Source organism: Thermobia domestica, chromosome 15, assembly GCF_964235325.1.
Source record: "Thermobia domestica chromosome 15, izTheDome1.hap1.1, whole genome shotgun sequence".
Classification (NCBI taxonomy): domain Eukaryota; kingdom Metazoa; phylum Arthropoda; class Insecta; order Zygentoma; family Lepismatidae; genus Thermobia; species Thermobia domestica.
This window is the reverse complement of record NC_137468.1, coordinates 66,329,754-66,346,367: the sequence shown is the minus strand read 5'-3', so window position 1 is coordinate 66,346,367 and position 16,614 is coordinate 66,329,754.

Here is a 16,614-nt window from a genome sequence, read left to right as displayed (position 1 = left end):
TGTTAATATAAAATTGTGTTAACCTGAGAATTGTGTTAACCTGAGAATCACACTCACATTCAAGAAAATACTCTCTCAGGAAATTCAGAGCATTCCTCCACGTTTTCAATTATCAAACTACTAGCCACAGGTATATCGTTCAATATTTCCCTTGCAGCGGTGTAGATAGGGTTTTGAGCTAGAGTGCATAAGATTATCACGGTGTCTTTTTATATTTTTTTTCTATTCAATAATGTTCTAACGCTCCGCTCCAAGTATGCAAAAAGTACACTCCCACTTGAGACAGGCCGTTCTAGCCTGTAGCATCTAGAGACATTTAGGTTCTAATAGCGAGTTTTTGACCAATTTACAAATTGTTCATTCCGAATATAGTAAATCGTACAGCGTATTATTTCTTGAGAAATGTTTCATTTTTTGTATAGCTAAAAAAAGTTTATGACTTTTTTTTCTGCGCCAGTTCAACGTTAGGCCATACTAAAGGAACATATTAGTAGTCTCACTTTAAAATCATTATCCACCACAAGGTGGGAGAGCCGAATTGATGCTCTGACTCAGTTATTAAATATAGGAAGTTTATGATGCCTTACTTCAAATAAGTAATGACAATAGAACCGATAGAATGGTCGTCCACGATGCTCTGTGTATAGCAAACCAGCTGTGTTACTTTTCTTTCTTTTACTCATTCGTTGTCTGATATGACTTTAAAGCATTGATTCTCATGTGTTGGATGCAGTAAGATTTCTTGAAAATATATCTGGGTCCTTTGAGAGGAGCAGAAATTATGCAAAGTTTAAATCTTACTTAGTTGATGCGATGGACTTGGCATCAGCATTAGATACGGGTGATCCACTGATACGTAATACAGTGCAAGCTCGAAGTCGAAAGAAGAGACAGTTTCAGTACGAGGCAGAGGATGAAGCTACTGAAAACATCCACAAACAAGATACAAGATCGATTTTTATTACAAAGTTCTAGAAGTGATTGTGTTAGCTTTTAAGAGAAAGATTTGAGCAACTTAAACATCACAGCGAGTATTTCAATTTTCTTTGCGATATAAGTAATCGTAAAGATATAGCCTACCACCTGAACTTTTTGTTTGAAAAGTGTACTAAACTTACCACCATTTTAACACACGAAGAATTGAAAGATATTAACCCCAGTGATTTGAAAGACAAACTGAAAGTGTTATCCACTATAATTAAGCCTGTGAAAGTTCACACACACACACACACAAAAAAAAAAAGGAACATGACTTTGCTCTCAATGTTAGTATTGCACGTAGAATTTTGTTAATCTTGCCTGTAACAGTGGCAAGTGGAGAAAGAAGTTTTTGGAAACTTAAGTTTATTAGAAACTATCTACACTCTTCTATGTCTAAAACACGCTTGAGTGGTCTATCGACGATATCAATAGAACACAAATTGGCTAAAATATTGGACTACGCGATGTGATAAAGGAATTTGCTAATATCAAAGCAAGAAAAGTTTCTTTCAATTAAGGTATGTTAAATTTATGTATGTCTATTGTGTTTTAGTACATTATAAGGCTTAGGCTAATTACTTACATTTACCATAATATCTGATTTACTGTATTATCTTCTTGCACCATACACTATTGAAAACGCCTTTTGATATAAAATAAGCCTAAAAATTAAAATTCTTAGTCATGACTAAAGTATATTTTTAAAATTTTATTTTCTGTATGCGCTGCTCTATATTACAGATATACAGCGAAATCGAGCATTCTGAATATTGTGTCAGTATAGAGTCGTTTAAATATTACGTGAGCGTTCCAGAAAGGTAGTCCATTTTTTTTTTTGTTTACTTTTCCATTTTATACATGTTTTTAAATGACACTTGAACGTTATCTGTCAAAATAAGGTTTGCGGATTAAAGGGGCGGCATATGAAAGCACCGCCCAAGTCGGCAAAATTGCTAGCGCCGGCCCTGGGCCCAAGACACTGGACACTTTCAATAATACAATATGAAAATTATCTACATGAAACATCTATGTGTTTACTTTGGTTTACTTTGACAGTAGGCGTGTCATTTAGAGGAACAATTTCTCCCTGAGTTTGAGATGCATATACAGGGTGTTTCGAAACAACGCCGACAACATTTGGGAGGTGATTCCTGACACCAAGATAAGACAAAAAGTATAGGCCAAGCTGAGTGCACAAATGCTTCCTTTCGGAGTTATAGGCTGCCGAAAACATGAAAAAAATAAATTTTAAAGCTGCATAGCTCTAATACTATGGAACCTACCTTAGTCGGTTCAAGACTTCACTTTGGAATTAGTATGTGCCCTAACCAAATATACAAGCTTCAGAATCCTGTAGTACCTCCACAACAATTTTTATAGGGGTAGTTGGTGAGTACTTCAGATTATATGCCCGTAGCCAAACTACCCCCATAAAATTGCTACAGAAGTATCGCAGGATTATGAAACATGCATTTTTGGATAGTACATGTATTATTTCTTAATTAAAGTCTTGATCCGATTACGATAGGTTCCATAGTTTTGGAGCTATGGAGCATTAAAGTTCATTTTTTCGTTTTTTTTTTTTTTTCAGCCTACAACTCCGAAAGGAAGCATTTGTATTCAAAACAGGTTGGTCTATACTTTTTGTTTTATCTTGGTGTCAGAAATCAACTCCCAAACGTTGTCGGTATTTTGAAACACCTTGTATATATTTGAATCAATACTAAATAATATACTAACGAAAAGAGTGAAACTACTTATTTCGGTGGAGGATTTTGCCCTCACTCCACATCTAAGCAAAACCTGAATGCAAAATTGTTTTTCAGTTAAAAATGACTCTTATGACCTAGATACGAAATTAACTCAGTATAACAAGTTAAATACATCTTCCTATCTTAAAAACACCCTTTGCTCTGATTCACTGTGCAAAGTACCACATATTCCTGTTTGTAGGTAAGGAATTAACTTCTTGCTGTTAAGCGTGCAAAAGAAGCAGCGTTAATAAGTAGAAAAAGAAAGAAATAAAATTAAAATGAAGCTTAATGCCAATAATCTTCCATGAACGTAAGCTCTGTTAAGCTTGTGTTAAGTTTGTTTAGTAAGTGGGTTTGTGGTTCGATGATCAATTTGACTGGGAAATCTAATTTAGTTGTGGTTTACAGTAACACGGATAAGATCTCAATGGTATATACACGGCAACGCTGAGCGAGTTATCAATCATCCTTGTGTGGTTAACCAAACTATCAATCTATAGTGTCGCCTATTGGGATAAACGTATAATAAGGTTACAAATTATTTTCTAGATTTTTTTGAACATGCTGATCTTTGTGATACATGGTAGGGTTAAGGTATCAGTAGTCAGTAATCTCGTAGTAATCAGCCTGGTAGCACTCGGAAGTATGTTAAATAATGAAATCATAGCTTCTCGCCAAACAAATCGTAAACAAAAGATGTTCCTATGGTCAACCTCAGAATGTCTGCTCTGATATACTATCAGGTGGAAGCGGAAAAAAACTTCACTAATGAAGCCTATCTCTTATCTCTACACTACCGTAACCACACGTCTCGTTTCAGAAAGTGACCAGTGGTGCCGAAAAATCTTCCTATTTTCCCTTATTGCCAACGGGATGCAAAATCTTCCTATTTTCTAAGAAAGAAATCCCGTTTTTGGCTGATAGTTACGTAGTTTATTTTTAACATGTTCTTAAACCCCATATTAGATTTGTCATGTGAAAATAGGAAAGAAAAAAATAGTTTTATATTTTAGAGGAAATGGTTCAACAGTAAACTCCACGTTTCGATAATGAATAATCCTTCGAGAATAGGGAGCAGGGTGACTCAGTGGCAGAGAGCTTATTTCCCTGGTACGTAGGTTACCTGGTTCGATCCTGGACCAAGTAAGTTTGTTTCAAATAGCATCGTGTCTCTGGGTTTACTTGGTATATTACCATTACCTTCCACATTCTCATTCCACCATTTCTTCCATCACCATTCGCTTGCTTCACGCATCCATCTCTCCTATCCTAAAGACCATAATCGTGGGACAAATTGAAATGGATAATCAAAGGTTACTTCTTCCTTACTGGCATGAGTAACAACATACTGACTATAGCTGGGAGAAGTGTCAAATTATGTCAGTTTCCAGGCCTTTATTTTCTGAAAGTGGATACCCTAGTATACAAAGAAGGACCATCCGTTCGGTAGGCAAATGAAGCAATTGCTGATTTCATAACTTATTCCCTCCACGAAATGTCCAAAAAATTACTAATTTTATTCCTTACTCATTCTTGGAATTCTGAATATTTAAAGGGTATGAACCATTTTTTTGCAAGATATTTTTATGGTTGTATACCAGTGACAACATCAACTTTTATTGCTTTGATGGAGCGAAACGGAGGGGCAGGGACACTTTTTCTGGTAGGTAGCAATATTTTTGTATAGCGAAAATAATAATATAGATTACTTGACCTACTACTATATTTTAGACATTACAACTTGTCTAGGAGTCAGTCAGTGGGACGGGGAAACAGACGATGCCATATTCGGAACTTCCTTACGCCCCACTAGCATCGTCACTGCTGTGCTGCTGTGAAGTGCTACTTAATGTCGCGAATTGAAATCATACTGGTATATCATTGATTCGATAACGTCAAAGGTTGGAGCAATATAATTATTGGGAAGTATGATTAAACTAAATAACTAGCTAACGCATGGCCTATGGAACCCGGAGATTTAATACCACGTTCACAAAAGTTCTCCATTGGCTTCTGTCCTTAGCCAACTAGATCCAGTTTCTATTTTGTGTTCCTATTTCTACGAGATTCATCTTAACATTGTCCTCCTCTCTGTGCCTAGGTCTTCCTCATGGCCATTTTTCGATTGGACTTCCACTTAATAACTTTGAAAGTGTTCCTACTTTCTTTCATTCTGGATGCATGACCTGTCCACCTAAGCCTCTCGACCGTATGAATAAAACAAAATCAAATGTTTGAAATTATAAGAATGACATAAAACCATGTTCCCCAAAGCAAAAATTACAGTATGAGCAATTCCATCAATCTGTATGTATAAGCTCTACCTTTTTGGTTTTTGTTTCCACTTCCCGTGACACAAAGCAAATAGTTCAATCTGCCACGTGACTACATAGTACAAGCCTCTCAGTCAATATTGCCACACTTGGTAGAATTGTACCAAATTCAGCCCTTTTTGACATTCATCGGCCCGTTGGTACCACGCTGGCATTTTCGGCCCCTTTTGTGAAAAAGTTGGTACAATTCTACCCAATTTAGCACCATTTAACAATTACTTGTCACACTGTCTTTCAGGGAAGGTTCTAGGACCCTGAACCGGTTTTACATTTTTTTTTTATAAATGTCAGTTTACTTCATAGATGTTCATTTTACTTCGACCTCACTCACCCTCGCCCTCGCAGTAGCAGTTGGCCCTCGCCCTCGTTCACCCTCGCCCTCGCGAATGGAATTGTCTATCGCCCTCGCTCGCCCTCACCCTCGCTGTCGAAACATGTCCTCGCCCTCGCCGTCGAAGCTTGTCCTCGCCCTCGCGCACCCTCACCCTCGCCATCGAAGCTTGTCCTCGCCCTCGCGCACCCTCGCCCTCGCCGTCGAAGCTTTTTCTCGCCCTCTCGCACCCTCACCCTCGCCATCGAAGCTTGTCCTCGCCCTCGCGCACCCTCGCCCTCGCCGTCGAAGCTTTTCCTCACCCTCTTGCACCTTCACCCTCGCCATCGAAGCTTGTCCTCGCCCTCGCGCACCCTCACTCTCGCTGTCGAAGCTTCTCCTCGCCCTCGCACACCTTCGCCCTTTTCGTCGAAGTTTTTCTCGCCCTCGCGATAGGAGTTGTCCATTATCCTCGCTCGCCCTCGCCTTCGTGCTCAAAACTTTTCCTCGCCTTCGCGCACCCTCGCCCTCATATCATTGAGGGCGACGGTAATTGAGAGTGAGGAGGCCTCGTGAGGGCCTCCTTCGTGAGGATCAGAGCATCAATTATTCAACCTATTTGTTGAATTATTTCCTTATCGTCAGTGGCGGATCCAGGGGGGCGATCGGGGCGATCGCTCCCCTCAGAAGAGGAAACTTCTTTATTTTATATATACAAATGAAACGCATCCCAGAGTTTGGAGCTCTTAAAAGTAGCTCTAAGTAGCAGTATTACAACCCACCACCCCCACCAGAAGTCCATCCTGGATCCGCCATTGCTTAACATACGTCCTAAAGAAAGGAAACTAAACATATCATCGTATAACTTACTGTGGAACACCTAAAATGGAACAACTGTTACAATGGAGATCTCGGTCGATAGTGACGTTTACATCATTTATCAACAGTATCCAATGCCTTTACTTCAAAATGTTCCTTGAACTACGATGCAAGCATAAGTATTCAGCCACACAAGGGCGGCTCTCATGAGGGTGAGGGTGAAATCAAGGTTTGATGAGTGGCGGTAAAGTGAGTGCCGCGGACTATCTGTCAGAATTTGACAGTCAACACGTTGGCCATCCCTGATGTATGTAGCGTAACTGATTCAAAGGGAAAGATCTAAAGAGCTTAATTTTGAAACTCCGTCAGCAAACAAATAAAATACTTCAGAACACTATTGTTGAGTTATCACTCGGAAATATATACCCACTCTAACCTATAACATGAATGACTTCATTGATTTGAATAAGAATCTAAGTTAATTGGTATTTTAAAATATAAACTGAAATGTGTCAATGTGCTTGTAAGGTTAATTTCGATACTCAAATATTGTTAATATTCACCACTAATAGAGATACATTTGTCCTACCTTAACAATGTTAAAATTTTTAATTTTTTTCAATAATTGCCATAAATATGAAACTTTGTCTTAAGAAACTACCCTAGGGGCCAATTTGTGCACTTTATCACTTTGGTCTTGATTCATTTTTGGCAGCTATCATTGTTGGAAAGTTTATTTTCAGTAATTCCCACAATTATGAAATGATATCTTTCAAACGTTGTCTCAAGGATTCCTTACACTACAAATACGTAAAGGCAAATGAAAAATGAAATCTTTAGTTTAAAAACCCACGATTATGCAAGCTAAATGCTAAAAGAGACAGAAGTGAATGATGAAAGAAATAGTTGAATGAGAATGTGGTAGGAAACTGGAGAATCCCCAGAAAACCCACGAATACGATGTCCTCCACCACGAACTTACTTGGACGGGAATCGAACATGCGACTCTTCGAACAAAGGTAATTTCTCTATCGCTGAGCCACCGTTCCTCCCTAAATGGCACGCTCAGAGCTTAGCGCCTCCAGGAGCCTAAAATGATTTAGCACTGACTTTTATAAATCCACCAATTCAACAATTAATAATGTCGTGCAAACTTTAATACGTGCAAACTTTAAGATTGTAGTAATGAAAGAAAAGATTAAATCTTTAGTTTAGCGCCCCAGAGTTATGTAACTGCTAAAGGAGATGGATGAAATTGCAAGTGAATGATGATGAAAGAAATGGTGGAACGGGAAAGTAAGAGAACAGACCTTTATTTTCTTTAGCACAAATAATTAAATGTGTAGATTAATTGATTTCCAGAAATTTTATTATAATTAGCAATTAAAAACTGAAAGGGCGATCACAAACTTTTCTTGCCCAGGACCTCGCAACAATTTGTTACACGCTGCCATACATCATTAAAACAGGAGTAGAGTGACTGAATTATTTTGCTCTGTGGTTGAAAAGTAATAATGCAAAACAGACAATTATTGACTTGAAGAGATAAGATAGTTTAACAATTCTGACTGGGGAATAAAATCTTCATTTTTACGTCATACGATTATCACAGTCTTGTAGCCAACCTGAAACGAAAGAGATTCAGCCCACTGAAGATTCTTTGCGAATATCATTTCAATGTGAATTTCGAACAAAGATCTAAGCTTACCTTCATACTTACGTTACGTCAAACAACTAACATATAAGGTGGAAATTATTCAACTTTTTTCATAAGATGTAATCCAGCTGACTAATTAAAATTTTATAAGCTTTATATGTTATATGTTGATTGATTAAATGTTGCACCTGATAATATGTAGTCGTTACTGCTTGTTACATAGTATTAACGTGTGTAATGGTTGTATGGGGGAGAGAAGTATTTAAACGCTAATATTCTAAAGTGAAATATTTACATAAAAAATAGGATAATTAAACATTTTCAATAACTCCCTTTTAGACTTCGACTCTGGTTATAGGTCGATTACCGGTGATTACTGAAAGTTAATGATATTGAAATATACAAAGGAAGTTAGTATAGTGTCTAGCCAGCATGTCTGCTTTGCAGCAAGTCTCAGGTTCGATTCCCTTGAGTGAAGTTTGAATGCATTATGGTGGTTCGGATCCTACCATAAACTATAGATTCACGTACCATTTAGCATCGGCATCGGTGATGAATTATAAAGGGACATTAACTCTAATACGTCAGATCGACTGATTCCTAGATATTCATAAGTAAAACTTATATTTTCCAAAACAGCAAATTACGTTAGTAGAGTGCTATTTTTTTGTAAATATAGATCATGAACGGTTTGAAATTATGTTTATTCTGTTGTGTGATAACGTTTCTCTATAGTTAGAATTGAGGACATCTTCGAAAGTTCCCCTTCGGGAGGATGAACACTAAGAATCATGAAATTATACGTCTAAACCTGAATGCAGTTTTACCCACTTATCTCAATAGTAATCTATGTAAATGTAAGGTCACTTGACAGGTCCAAATGTAAGGTCACTTGACAGGTCCAAATGTAAGGTCACTTGACCAAAGGCTTAGATAATGTCCCAACAACCTCCACGATGCGGGGCCACCAACTCCAGGGATGTAAAATATATAGAAAAATGTTTAGAAAGTAGAGGCGAATAGCTAGGGGCTGCAGCGGGCAGGGACTGTGTTGCAATAATAGACTATCAAAAACTTCCTGCTCAAGTCCCAAAATTTCACACGGCGTACACCATAGTCTTAAAATTTTCACAGAGTATACGCTAGTCTTAAAAATTTCACAGGTTATATATGCTAGTTTTGAATATAGTACTACACGCCTTGAAGCAGAAAGTATGCGCAAATGACTAAGATTGAGCAATACACCGTATACTCTCGACTACACCCCTGAATATATGCTTTTATTTTCTTAGTTTGCTTACATACGTGTGACGAAAATCTGGGAGGAACGCGACCACCCAAGCCCCTCGTTACGACGCCCATGATTAGATGAACCATAGCCGAATACTTCAGGTAGTTTTGCTTCTTTATTTCTAAGTTTTCCTATGCTTTGCTGACTAAATATCAGTTGTCAGGGAGCTTTAAAACTTGCGATATAGAACCAAATCATTCTATTTTAATATCATATTTAGCGAAAAAAATAATAATAATAAAAACGTCGATAATGAAGGGTAACAGATCACAGAAAGAAGCCTACTGGACGCCCAAAATAGTCTCCCTTTTCAAGACTGTGCGCTGCATATTCATACACTATATTAAAAACGCTTTCAAAGATACCAATCTTAAACAAAAATAAATAAAATAAAATAAAATAAAATAAATCTTTAGTTTAACATCCAACGGTTATGCCATCGATGGCTAAAGGAGACTGATGGAATTGCAAGTGAATGATGATGAAAGAATAGGTGGAATGAGAAAACGGGAGAAAACGGGAAAATCCCGAGAAAACCCAAGTATACGCTATCGTCCTCCACGAACTCACTTGGCCTGGGATCGAACGAGTGACCCCTGAAACCAGAGATTGGCTGTAGCACTGAGCCAACGTGCTCCCGTCCAATAATACCAATCGTGTTAATCGTTTAATTGCAATAAATATTTTCGTTTTTAGTTTTCAGTATTGACTTAATAGTTTTGTAACTGGGTACTTGGAAAACGGATAGAATTTCAATTAAAAACAGTTTGTGGGCTGGCCTAGATAGTTGCGATCTACACTTAACGTAATTATCTTAGAATGAGATTTTATTTACAAAATTGACAATTGAATTAAACCATTAACAGTAGTGATTTATAAGATAATCCTAATTTAAGATCAATTAAAATTATTGATCAACTAATAACTGACTTTGATAAAGTGGATTACACTAAGTGTTATCAATTTACGGTGTCTACATTTAATTCATTTAAAAAGTTCATTATTGAATTCTTCGCCCTCGCGCCTTCGCTTTTCCTCGTCCTCGCGCACCCTCACCCCCGCCATCGAAGCTTGTCCTCCCCTCGCGCACCCTCGCCCTCTTCGTCCAAGCTTTTCCTCGCCCTCGCGCTCCCTCACCCTCACCATCGAAGCTTGTCCTCGCCCTCGCGCACCATCGCCCTCGGTGCCGAAACTTGTCCTCGCCCTCGCGCACCATCACCCTCTTCGTCGAAGCTTTTCATCGCCCTCGCGCACCCCCACCCCCATCATTGAAGCTTGTCCTCGCCCTCGCGCACCCTCGCCGTCGCGGTCAAAACTTGTCCTCGCCCTCGCGCTCCCTCGCCCTCGCGTCACTGTGGGCGAGGGAACTTGAGGGTGAGGATGCCCTCGAGAGGGCCACCCTCGCAAGGGTTAACATCTCTGGTTTACTTACCTTATATTCTTCTTACAGTCTATTATCCTCCTGCGGTCGTGAAAGAGCAAGAATAACGTGCAATAATTTATATTTTAACATTTTATTATAACGTACTGTTTACACACGAACTAGGAGATGATTGATTTGTTCCTCGTTTTATATATTTTTCAAATATGGCGATAATACCGTTTTGGCTTATTGGTCACTTTGAAATGGAGACGCGTTTGGTTTCCATACAATACGTACCGAAGATGATAACTGTTTTCCGTTTTAATTTATGCCCACTTTTATACTTCCTAAGTGCGAGAAAAGTTTAATCTACTTCCACGGTTATTCGGGGCCTTCCCATTTTGATGTTTTTAAAAAGTAATTTTTGAAAAGAGTACTTTCTTCATTTGGACTCTTGAAGGAGGGGGGAGGTGTTCTAGAACTCTACCTCTTTTTGTTTCGTATTATAGAGTCATGTATTACACCGGTATAAAATAATGAATTCAGCCCTTTTTGTTTAAATTTGGTACTATTTTTCAGCCCACTCCAGAGCAAGGACTGTGACAACACTGCTCTCACTATTAAAGACGAAACAGCTCGAGCTAATAATTGGCTTTCTTCTTCTTCTTCTTTAGAAAGTTTTTTTCGCACTTTTATGCTTGAGAAATTTTTGACTTTGAAGACATGTCAATTTTACTGAAGATATAGTACGTTACACATCCGTTTTCCCATTATTACAGAGAAATGCATTTAATTATTGCATTGTTAAAATAAAACCCCGAAAAAATCATGAATTTAAAAAATCAATTATTCAAATAGTAAAAAGAAAAGTACAGATCAGTAGTCCATGGGCCAAGTGGGTGATAACTCCCCCCCTAGGGAACTTTTGCCACTATATTAGAAATGTTCCTTAAGGTCCTTAGAATTAAAAAATAGTCGTTGGTCAACATATAAGTGCAACACCTGGGTCCTGGGGCACTTAGCCCTTTAGCACCCGTGTATATTTACAGACATCGATGAGATATCCTTAAATGACCGTAGATCAGACCGTTAGTGCAACACTGAAACAAGTTATACCTCGACCGATTTGTAAAGCTATAGGCTTTCAATTTACGTTATGAACGGGACATTTCTGTGTACAAAGGAAAACTAATTGAGGGATATTTAAAAACATTCCCCCTAAAACGTCCCTTCTTGCAATTCTTTTAGTTATTATGTGGCAACACTGCAACTACGTGAATAATGAAATGTATTTATGTGGCCCATTTCATGTTCAACTTACACTGAAAATTTCATATTGATCCATCAAATAGCAGCAAAGGAAACTTGTTTTTTATAGTTTTCATAATAATCGATTTTCATGAAAGTACGAGTATGACCTTATGTCAATGTTCCGACCGTCAGTGCAACACTGGATCAAGTTATACCTCGATCCATTTGGAAGAGTATAGGCTTTCAGTTTACGTAACGAAAGAGACATTTCTGCGTTCAAAGGAAAAAACAATTGAGGGATATTTTAGAAAATTTCCCTTAAAAAGGCCCTTTTCGAGATTCTTTTAGTTATTACGTGGCAACACTTCTAATAGTGAATAATAAAATGTATTTAGGTGTTCTGTTTTATGTTCAACTTAAACTGAAAATTCCGTCTTGATCCATTGAATAGCAGCAGAGGAGATATGTATTTTATAGTCTTCACAGGGTTCATAATAATGGATTTTCATGGAAATATGAGTACGACTTTGTGTCAATGTACAGTTATTACGTGACAACACTGCAAACTAGGTGAATAATAAAATGTATTTATGTGTCCTATTCTATGCACAACTCAAACTGAAACTTTCATCTTGATCCATCCAATAGCAGCAGAGGAAATATGTATTTTATAGTCTTCACAATTGATTTTTATCGAACTATGAGTATGACTTTGTGTCAATGTTCCGTTTTATTTTTCTATAGGAAACAAATTACACAAATTATTTTAGTTGATTTTCTCAATCGTTATATTATGACTGATTCCCAATACCCAGAAATCCTCCAGGGAGGTTTTATGATTTGTTCGTACATGGTAGAATAAAAAAAATAATTTCAAAGCAATATTTTTACTGTTGTGCGGTTACATTATGTTAGTTTGAAAACACTTGTGTTCTGTTATTCTACAATGAATACATTTCCAAACATATCTGCTGATATGTGAAGTTATCAAACAACTCTCGAAGTTATTGCGTAGGGCATGTGTTCCTATTACATGTGCACACAGATAATGTAGTATGTAATATGTAGTTTTTTAATTGCCGTAATATTAAATAATTTGTTATATTCTTTGTGTTCTTGTCTGTGTGTAAGTTGATAATAGTAGCACATTCGCCCTGAAATCCACGTGTTCTTAGTTATTCTGGAAAAGAATGACAAACAAACAAAAGCTAGACAGACAGACGACAATTGCAACAAGAAAAAGGATTACTGCTGTGAAAAATTGAAGGTTCTGTGTAATACACTACACGTAAAACGAAACTGAAACGATGACAAATTTCATTAAAAAAAACTTCCATAAGAACTTTCAGGTCAAAGTACTGCGGCAAGAGACTGACACTGCAAAACTGCACCGCTTAACATCAAATTGCATCCAAATTCCTACAGAATACGACACAAACAAACACGGTCTATCCCTGGGACTATCAAAGTTTCATAAAATTACCACGATTGTTAAGTCAGCCTGCTGAATCATGTGTTGCGGAAAATTGTACACTCTTAGTGGATAATTCACCATATTTGGAGCGTACTGTTATATGGCAGTATGTAGCAGACATACTTTTTAACGAGGAGTAGTGCGTATTTGGTCAGAAATATAGCTAATATTTTCTTCTCTTACATCGATTAATCCTCTTCACAATCAATTTTCTGGTTGGGAGAAACATCTTCTGATTGGGAAAACCAAACTGTTATAATAGTTCGTATGATAATTTAATTGAGAAATATTTCATCTTATTGCATTGCATTTAATTCAACAATCGGAAGATTAATTTTGATAAAAGATTTTAAATAAGCATTGTTGTAATGTTTCAAATTTAACTGAATATGTTGATCGATGTGTAATGTTGATAAATATTAACGAATACAAAGCAAGATAACTTGTGATAATTTATGTGATATATGTGCAACGGATTATGTTTGGAACAATAGGATTTTGAATTTATACTGAATTTTAACGAGATTAATCAGATACGTAAATGCATTCAATCTATAAATGATTGAAGAGATGTTCAAATTTCCCTGCAATATTGAGAGATTACAAACAATTTCCCTTTTTTACAACATTTACTCAAAATTTCCCCGCGCCAAGGGAAATTTCCCTTCAATTGGCATCACTGGTGGAGGCAATGAGTTTTCTATTTCCGAGCACGGTATTGGAGTACCATTCAATAACGAAAATGTTTTATAAAGTAGTCAGCTCCACTTATGCGCAAAATGTAATTTTACGTATGGTGAGAAGGAATTACGTTAAATTTTAAAAATAAAATAAAACGTCTTTATAACTATAAACATAATTTTCAAATTAAAACCACTACAGTTAAAACCGGAGACAATTTACAATACTATACACTAAGTTCTTGTTTTTCTTTAAAAAAAGCCAAGATATGACAGTAGAAAAAGGAAGACTTCTGTGAATAATGATGTTCAATTGGCATTATACACAAGATGGTCATCTATTGTTTCAATTTTGTAAAGCAAACTCTCTGAAGCTCAGGATACTGTTTCCAGTACGGAGAATATGAAAGCAAGATTTTATATCAAAACAAAAAATTCTCTTTTTTGGTTCATGGTACTGTTTGTCAGGAAAGGAAATGTGCATCTGTTTTATGAGTCTCGCATTCCTGCGCTTCACCCATGGAAAATATGAGAATTAAATCAATCAAATGTGTAGTGAGGGGCAAGATGAGAAGCATATTCTGAATAAACACTGAAGAGAGGCACAAGCTATGAATACGAATAGTGCATGGTGTAAATAAAGACTACACCGAAAGAGAAATCCAGAAACAGCTGCTAAATGGAGAAAAAGAGTAGAAATTGTCGAAGTGGGAACATAAAAAACAAATGCGAACAAATATATTAACAACTAAGTGCTTAACGAGCAACGATCTTGGTGTAGTGGTTAAGGCGCTGGATTACAAATCTAAGGGACATCAGTTCAAATCTACTTCAAGGAGTATACTTTTTATTTTTTTAAATAATGCATACAGCACATGAGATGTGGTAAAACAGAGTGTATTACCTGTTTAATATGTTAAGTGAAAACGTTTTAAAAATTCCGGTGAAATGTATTAGAGAAATGAAATAATGAAAACGAGGAAGCAGGTACATTTAATCAGGGGTATGTATCAGCGGGCGGTGATCGAAAAAACTGGAAATTTTCCTGAATTTTGCACATGGCAGTCTCTACGATAGGCAAATTTCTTCAGAAATGTGCCTATTGCACAGAACATCATGTCAGAAGTGCCGTAAAATTTCTATGCACTTTTGTCGATCATCATGCTCTGAGACGAAAACCAATCTCAGTTCTAAAGTTTCGCTCTCTCTCTCCTGCTCTCTGTATATATATATATATATATATATATATATATATATATATATATATATATATATATATATATATATATATATATATATATATATATATATATATATATATATATAGAGAGAGAGAGAGAGAGAGAGAGAGAGAGAGAGTGAGAGAGATGCTCCCGGAACTGAGAGTGGGATGTTGTCCTTCAAATCAAGATATGACAAATAGATGCTTGCATAATAAGAATGTCTAATACAAACACCTATAAAACATCAAAGTGATAATTGCAAGCATTATCACCTACGGATCGAAGGTCCGAACATAAAACTAATGTCCTTAATGCAAAAACATTGTAATTTACACAACTTCCCCTCTCCACAAAAGTGTTCTGTAAAAATAATCTATTAAACTATATAAATAGACTATATAAATAGACTGTTAGTAGATTCGTATTCAGTTATTTTTTTCCACAACCAGTCTTATTCATATTCAAGACAGCAAAAGCACTATGTTCGTTAACGAGAAAACGAAGTTATTACAACACTGTGTTACACGTGAATCATGTATATTATACTAGTGACTTCTCCTATGCACCGACTAGCCACCGAGGCACCGTGAGTCACGCCTGAAAGAAGCAGAGAGGGCAGATAGCGATACATTGGACGGAACAAGCAACGCATTACAGACATTTTAAAAGAAAAAAAAAGAAAAGAAAAAGAAAAATCCCTCTTTCACACACTTCATGCTGTAATTCTAACTTCCATTTCCCCATCAAAGTTACGCACCTAGACTATTGTACCTATACAATTAAGGTGGCTAGATGTCCTGCTTTTGACCGGGCAGTCCGGCTTTTGCTGGTCCTGTCCCGTGTCCAGCTTAGTAGTCGAGTCGGACGCCCATTTGTTCTGCTTTTCAACTGTCTCGTTATACATGTTTAAGTTTCCATTATTCTGATGGTTCGATAGCTCCAGTCTCAGACATTTAAGAATTTGTAAATTATTTCAATAATTACATTTCTTAAAAAAAGAAAAGTTTAGATCTCCAAAGCAAGAAAAGTTTAGAGTTCCAAAATTTGGTAGGAAAGTCATTATATTACCATTGCATTGAATGAATGCAATTACCCCACATAATATCGATGGTCTAAATATACACTAGTTTCAAACAGTTAGACACATAACAAATATTAACAGCAACATTATAACCTATCATACGTGAATGCCACTTCACAAGTGGTAGAATGAAAACCATAGACTGACCAGTTGACAGAATTTTATTTTTAATAAATTACAAGTATGAATACAAGTTAGTGAATGAAACAATGATGGTCAATGAAGAAATGGGATTCGACCTCGGACTTCGAGAAATAACTTGGTAATGAGGTAAAAACAGACCTTTATAAAAGAAAGGGTTATGATGTGGTAGACTCGTCTAATTTTCTTACGTAAACATCATAATAATAGAAGTGAAATTGGAAGCCATGTGGCTCCGAAATGTAACGAAATTTAC